At 42.7% G+C, this 8,274-nt stretch overlaps 1 non-coding gene across 1 annotated transcript; it reads left to right on the top strand.

Moving 5' to 3' along the window:
• The first annotated feature begins 2,353 nt into the window (after positions 1–2,353).
• On the top strand, positions 2,354–2,472 carry LOC145405318 (5S ribosomal RNA). Its single transcript, XR_013898330.1, has one exon. It is a non-coding gene; the product is annotated as a 5S ribosomal RNA (ribosomal RNA).
• Positions 2,473–8,274: the final 5,802 nt, after the last annotated feature.

Raw genomic sequence — 8,274 nt, 5'->3', positions numbered from 1 at the left:
AATTGCTCATCAGCCGAAAAAGCAGTGTACATTTTCTCTTCATCCCTGAGGGGAACCTGGTAATAAGCACTATTAAGATCAAGCTTGGTGAACACCCTATACCTTACCATTTTATTGACCAAGTCATTAATGCGAGGAATTGGGAAAGCATCTAGTAGTGTAAAACGATTTATAGTCCTAGAAAAGTTAACTACCATGCGGCACTTATGGCAATCATTCCTAGTTACTAAAACCAGAGCTCTCCAGGGAGACTGGCTCTTCTCTATTATCCCCTCACGAACCAAGGACTGAACTTCCTCGTGAATGAAATCCTCATCAGACTTAGAGAACCTACGAGTTTAATTTGAGAGAGGCTTACAGTTAGAGGTCATGTTAGGGAACAGGGAAGGAGGATCCAAGGACATACTAGCAAATCCACAAACAGCTTAGGTGTAGGTCCATGAAGGTCAAATTCAACTGATTTATGCATCTTCATAAGGTCTTTTCCTAGAATTACTTTACCACACACATGAGGAAGGGCAGACAATTTAAATTTTGAATACCCATTTCCAAGTGCATTAAGGTGAACAGCACAATGCCCCACAGTAACTGAGGATAGGAATGAAGATGCCATAGTTACGGTTGCCCTAGAAAGGGTAATGTTCAGGCCCAGTTGTTCAGTAACCTCAGCTTGCATAAAACTAGAATAACTACCACTATCAATTAGAGCATACAGTACATATTGACATTATTCACCCTTACAGAAACAGTAGAACAGCATGGTTGTTTGGAGGAAGCATCATCATCTACAGTATAACCGGGCCCGTATTTGCAGCAGAGCCACAGGGTGGAGTAGGTGCAATAGATCTGTTGGGTGGAGTGGAAGCAGTAGGTATAGTAGCCAAAATGGTAGCTACAGACTCACTAAAATAGCATGGTTGTTTGGAGGAAGCATCATCATCTATAACCGGGTCCGTAGTTGCAGCAAAGCCACAGGGTGAAGTAGGTGCAGTAGATCAGTTGGGTGGAATAGAAGCAGTAGGTATAGTAGCCAAAATGGTAGCTACAGAATCATGCTTCGCTCTGTCCTCTCTGTGCTTCCAAGATTTGCACACACCGGCAAAATGACCCCTCTTACCACATTTGTAGCATACAATGGTCCTAGCAGGACATCGAGCTCGAGGGTGATGGGACCGACCACAAAAAAAAAACAAGTGGGTTTGGAAGCAGCAGCTGTCCCTATAAATTCAGCAGCTTCTAGGCTGGGACAGGACGAATTAACTTCATTAGGAGAAGTCGAGGTGTCCACTGTAGCTGAGTAGTTTTCATGGAGTTAAGGAGTAACATATACTTCGGCATTCCTCTAAGCCAAGTCCAAACTTCGAGCAAGCTGCACATCTTCATGTAGAGTTAAAGATTCTTTCTCCAAGAGTCGTGACGATTCATAGGTGAAGTGAGACCAGAGATAAAAGCATCACGTGTGGCTTCCTGGGTATAAGTATCAGCAGTCACAGCCTTAAACTCACATTCCTTGGATAGCAGCCTCAGTGACTCTAGAAACTGGTCTATGGATTCACTGGGTAGCTGTTTCTGTGTAGAAAGCTGATGCTGAGCAAAGATGACGTTTGTAGTTTCACATAAACATCCTTCAGTACCTCAATAGCTTCAGTGTACGTCTTGCAATCAGCAATATGAGTATAGACTGAAGGGGACACATAATTAAAGAGAAACTTGAGCTTGTCTGGTGCAGTGTTGCCACTAACAAACTTGAAAAAATTAGTGCTGGTGCAGAACCAATGGTTCCACTGTGCAGGGGTAGTATCCTGAGTTCTGTTAAAACGTTCAGGCCGTAGCAACTTCTCCATCTTCAGTAACTTGGTCTTGGTGTTGGCAGTGAATAAAAGAATTTTCTTGCTACGTAAACTGTCATAAGGTTGACTTGAAAAGTATCTTCTTTTCATAAGGCTTTATTTAGCAAGAAACACAGGTAGGTGTTTACCCAGATACAACCAGTACCTATCTGACCATGGAGAAGAAAAGATACGGAGTATTAACTCTCATGGGTGAACATGAGATCTGTGTAATGAGCTAGCTTGGTCAACAGATGGCATTATGGTTGCCGGTGTGTCGTCTGTTTGTTTACATAAGCTGACAAGCGGGATGCGAGGGAGCGTGAAGGTACAAAGAAACATGACTCCAAACACTGGACACCGCTGCGTTATTTATGGGAAAAAAAACAATGAACGTAACTAACCTATGGTTTCATTTCTTCCCAAAGGACAGAAAGGGGTGTGTAAAACAGATATGACAAGCTAATATGCATAAACAAGTATACAAGTATGTGGGTGAAAATTAAGAAATCACAACAGCTGAAGCCAACGGCCATACCACGTTGAGTACACCGCTTCCCGTCCGATCAGCGAAGTTAAGCAACGTTGGGTCTGGTTAGTACTTGGATGGGTGACCACCTGGGAACACCAGATGCTGTTGGCATAATGTTCTCCCTACGCGTCAAGTGGGGTTGGTGGAGGATTAGTGCCCCTCCCTGTAAAACAATTAACTCTAAGCCCTTGGCCACCCTGTTTGGGATACATGGCATCTGGCAATGAATGAATGATTGAACAACAGCTGAAACTGGGTCTCAGCCCATCCGCCTAAGATAGAAATCTGTAGGGATTACTATGCTTTATTACACATGATTAAGGATACGTTGGGCACTGATATGGGACACTTGAACTTCCTGAGGTAATATCGCTACATTCGCAACATACGATATTATTTTGCCCTGTTATTTATCTTGTGAAAATGACAGTGAAGATATACACCATCTGTTAGTAAAGGATATTACTCGTATATCAATAACGGGAAAATACTATTGCATGCAGGTAAGACTCATGTAATATATATATATATATATATATATATTCCCGATTCATAATCTAACCATAGTCTACCCTATAACTGTTTCCTTTTATAACCTGTTCTCCCTTATCTAGCTTGTGCACTAGATGGTGTGAAAGTAAGGGTCTCACAATTTTAACATTGAGTCGTTACTCCGTATCTTTTCTCCTCCGTGTATCTGACTCTGAAATGCTAAAAGACCTTAACCATAAGCTTCAGAACACGAAGTATAAGACCCCGAACAAATCGAACAAAGAACTAAGAAATAGTCATAATGAATCCAACCCTTTTGACAATGAAGCATTCCCAGTAAACCCCAATTTTATACCACAGGGATGCCTTATGGTCTCTACACTGAGTGACAAGCCAAACTTTTTCCTATACCCAGAAAACCATTAACTTCCCTGGATGGTAACCACATAACCTTTTTTTTTTTTTACCAGGTTAAGTGTCCCCCAGGTTCCCCTATCTAAAATCACTTGACCCGCCGCATGTCAGTGCCATGTTATGAGTCTAAAAATAATCTGCGGTCAGTGCCAGTGCAGTTTTAAAACGGTTTAACCTGCCATGTGCCGGCTATTTTTAGCCCCGTGGGTCACCCCAGTGCCAGCCATTTTTTGACCTTTTTTTTTTTTTTTTTTTTGCTAAAATGATAGATTTTGATGCGGAAACAACGATTTTCACCATTAAAATGCTCACCAAGGCTTGGAAATGGTTTTTATTGAGTCCTGCATACTCGTGTAGAGGTATAGCCGCTCTCTCATGCTCACCACATATGTGAGAGAAAGCCGTTTTCTGTGTAAGGTATACTCAGGTATTTAAGTTGGGAATGTATAGCAATGTTCAGTACTTTTCTGATTACGTATTACTTCAGCATCTATCACAATTTGCGTGTCATCTCACTGTGAATGCATTATCATACACTCACTTAAAGTTAGGTACAACCTGACTTCATTACATACAGTCCTGGCACTTACAAGAAGGTATTTACAACTTGACTTCACTATATAGTCCTTACAGTTACAAGAAAATATTTACAACTCACACTTACATGAATAACATTTACAAAATGCCTTCACTATGTACAGCACTGGGTGAGGCACACAGGCAGAGTGAGGCAGAGCGAGTGTGAGGGGAGGAGCAAGTGAGTGTATGGCCTTGACAGCCTGGGGGATGGTAGAGGAACAGTTACCATACATGCCTGCCAATTTATACCCGCGAATCTTGAAAAATGCAGTCACAGTCAATTTTTTTATTTTAAACCGTTTTAAAACGGCACTGGCACTGGCTGTGGAATTATGTCAGACCATTTTAAAATGGCTCTGACATGCGGCGGGTTAAAATGAAAACATTCACTGTAACCACAATTTTCAAGATTCGCAGATAAAAGTTGGCAGGCATGTATGTTAACTGTTCCTTTTTCATGCCTCAGGTATTCAAGGCCATACACCCACTCACTCCTCCCCTCACACTCGCACTGCCTCACTCGGCCTGTGTGCCTCACCCAATGCTGTACATAGTGAAGGCATGTTGTAAATATTGTCACGTAAGTAAAGGGAGTATACATAGTAAAATCAAGTTGTAAATATTATCCTTTAAGTGTAAGAACTGTACATAGTGATGTCAAGCTGTAAACACCTTCTTGTAAGTGCCAGGACTGTTCACAGTGAAGTCAGGTTGTACCAATCTTCAAGTGAGTGTAAGACAATGCATTCACTTTGAGACAGACACGCAAATTGTGACAGATGTTGAAGTAATAAGTAATCAGAAAAGTGTACTGAACATTGCTATACCTTCCCAACATAAATACCTAAGTCTACCTTACAGAGAAAACGGCTTTCTCTTACCTAAATGGTGAGTGTGAGAGAACAGGAATACCTGTATACGAGTATGCAGGACTCAATAAAACCCATTTCTGCTCTTTGGTGAGTATTTTAATGGCAAAATTCATTGTTTTCACAGCAAAATCTATCATTTTAGCCAATAAAAATAAAGGTCAAAAAATGGCCGGCACAGGAGTGACCAATAGGGCTAAAAATAGCTGGCATGCAGCGGGTTAATCATGGCAAATGTTTTGGAGAGCCTAGGAGGGCCCAATACCTGGCCAGGGCCCCAAACAAATGGGCAAATTCATATGGCCATGTGGAATGTAAGTGATGTGAATGAGAAGAGCAAGAGGGAGGACATGGTGAAAGTGTTCAAGAGCGCGAGATATGCGGTGATGGCATTATGTAAAACAAAGATGAAAGGGTGTGAAGTGGAGGAGTGGGAGGGTGTGAAATGTGTCTGACTGGGCATGAATGGGAGAGGAAGATGCAAGGAAGGAGTTGCTATGTTGATGAATGTAGTGTGGCTGAGTGGAATGGGAGACTACAAATTTGTCAGCTCGAGATGTATGTATGTCAAGCTCAAGTCTGAGAAGATGAAAGTGGTTGTGACTGTTACGTATGCACCATGTGATGACAGGACTGAGAGAGTGAAAGACAGGTTTTGGGTTGAAGTGGATGAAGCAGTGGAAGAAATGCTCAGAAACTATGAAGTGATTGTAATAGGCGATATGAATGGAAGAGTAGGCACTGGTCCAGAAAATATCATAATGGGTTGTAATGGAGTACAAGGAGAAAACGATAATGGGAAGTGACTGAAAGATATGTATCAGGAAAGAAGGTTGTGCATTTGTAACTCATATTTCGAGCACAAAGATACACATAAATATACTGTACATGGTATAGGGGAAATGGGGATCATGTTGAAAGGACCCTGATTGAATACCTGCTTGTAGAGAGGTCGTTGCTGGGATAGTTGCTGATACGAGGGCCGTGAGAGGACGATGTAGAGGTTTATCAGATCATATAGTTTTGGTATGCAAGATCAAGCTGAGAGGAATGAGCTGAACCAGGAGAGAGGAGGAGTCAGGGAGAAAGACTGAAAGTCGAGAAGCTGAGGATCAAAGAAATGGCGGATGAATACAGGACCAAAGTAAGGGAGGAGTTAGAATCAGTGAATTGGAATTATATGGATCTGGAAAGCCTGTAGAATGCATGTAGGGATTGCTTACTTAGGGATGCAAAAGTGGTGTGTGGTATGGCAAGAGTAACAACAAAGAAAGGTACGGCAAGGTGGAATGAAAAGGTTAAGAAAGCAGTGGAGGAAAAGAGGACGAAGAGGCCAGAGCAGTTACAGGACATGGGTTCAAATGTGATGAGAACGGAATAAACTGAGAGCAAGAAGCAAGTAAAGAGACTAGTGAAGGGGAAAAAGGAGGTAGATGATGATCTAGGAAGGAAAATAAATGCAACTTACTCTAAAAATAGGAAGTTATTCTGGAAAGAGGTGCGGAATTGTAGATGTGACAGAGGAAAGAAATGTGAAAGTGTGGAGGATGTAACTGGTAGATTATTAACTCATGGAGATGAAGTAGAGACCAGATGGAAAGAATTTTCTGAATGCCTGATGAATGGGAATAGAGAAAGCAGAGACACTGTAAACATGATTGGTTTTGGAGGTGTGCAGAGAAGGAATGTAGTGCCATGAAACGTGACACTCGAACAGGTGAAGAACGCTGTGAAGCTGCTGAAAAATGGGAAAGCAGCTGAGGTTGTTGACGTGTATGCAGAGATGATTAAGTGTAGTGGAGAGAGCAGAATGAAGTGCTTGTTGGAGATGTAAGAAGGCATGGATGAGTGAAACTGGCAGCAGAGTGGAAAAAGGCTGTGACTGTACCCCTGTACAAAAATAAAGGTGAGCAAAGTGAGTGCAAGAATAATCGTGGCATAAGTTGATTGAGTGTTGTAGGAAAGGTATATGGGAGATTTATTATGGAGAAAGAAAGAAGTCATAGCGAGTGATGAACAGGGTGCCTTTAACCCTAATCAGGTAGATGTAGGTCAGTGTTGCATAGCAGGTAGATGTGGGTCTCTTAGACCCCAAAATATAATAATTCAGGAAAAAATTTTGTTTCCTTTATTCCAGTACTGAAAATAGAGTAACATTTAATGTTTCCGCAACACAGACATGTAAAAAAATTTGAACTGTTCTTATCTTTTTATATTTTTAATTTTTTTTTTAAAGAAAATGTAGAAGAAACAGTAAATAAATTTTGGCCTTCTATAAGAAAATAAAAAAAATATATTTGAAAGGTTGCTTGAGGCATCCCAAAGCTTGGTGTGGGATAGTGCTTCACAGTGTGAAGAGAGGCTGCCAAACACTGCATCCATATCTACGATCAGGGAGAACAAAATATCTCACACACCTCAGGTAGACGTGGGTCTCACATACCCAACTTATATTCACATACCCTTATACTGCGGAAATGGAGAGAGAACTTGAGGTAAATCCTTCACTCCTTGCATGGATACACAAAGTTAGGAGACTACTGAGAACAGGGCTCCCGGGTATTTAGAAGTGAATGAACTAGCAAATAGGACAGGGGGGTGGGTCTCTCAGTCGCACCTTTACCTGAGCATGGTTAACCCCTCAAGTGCTATTTTCATCGATCGGGCTTTTTGCGCAATTTCTTAAGAGGACGAGCAACACCGATCGTACAACATACAAAAAAACTGGCGGCAGCTGGCTCCACCCCAGCTGTGACGTGGATGGCTTCTAACCAATCAGAACTAGGTGCTGGACACATCGGAGGAGGGACCCACGCCCGTACCCAGGCGGTGGGGGGTGTATCCCCCACCTCCCTCTTGCCACATCCCTCTACTCCACTACCTTGTTACTACCCTACCTCCCACCATTCTTACCACCACAACAACCGCTCCCACCCCCTCCTCATGCATCCCCCCCTCCCATGTTGATACCCCCCCCCACGTTCCCCTCCACAGTCAACTGGGGGGAAGGTATTTCCCCCCTATTCTCCCTCCATGTCCCTGTACTCCACTTTGGAGCTTCCTTTGTGTCTTGCAGTGGTCTCCTTCTATCCCTCCATCCCCATCCACCCCCTCCTGGCCTTACCAGCACCCCCCACCCCTCCACCCCCCACCCGCATCCCCTAGCACCTCCCCGGCCTCGAATATTTTGCGTATTTTTTACTCTTTATGGCATGTTTTTTTTAATCATTACCTATAATTTATTGGTGTCTGCATACAGATATGCACACCACAGTTATTTTAGCTGTCTTTATTCGAAACCCACTTGAAAAAGACATTTTATTTTATGCCGACGCATGGAAGCATGTTGGAGCCTTCAAAACGAAACAAAACGAAACGAAAACTATATTTGACAGCTCGGAGGGGAGGGGAGGGGGGAGGGGAGGTTGGGCGAGGGGAGGGGAGGGAAGGAGAGGAGAGAGGAGGGGAGGGAAGGGAAGGGAGGAGATTGGAAGTTTGAAGAGGGGAGAGAAGGGGAGGATAATTTTTACTATTAATCATATTTTTATTGGGGGGTTCG

This window comes from Coenobita brevimanus, chromosome 7, assembly GCF_032717465.1.
Source record: "Coenobita brevimanus isolate Jiangsu-jjx chromosome 7, ASM3271746v2, whole genome shotgun sequence".
Classification (NCBI taxonomy): Eukaryota; Metazoa; Arthropoda; class Malacostraca; order Decapoda; family Coenobitidae; genus Coenobita; species Coenobita brevimanus.
This window is presented reverse-complemented; position numbering and strand designations above follow the sequence as displayed.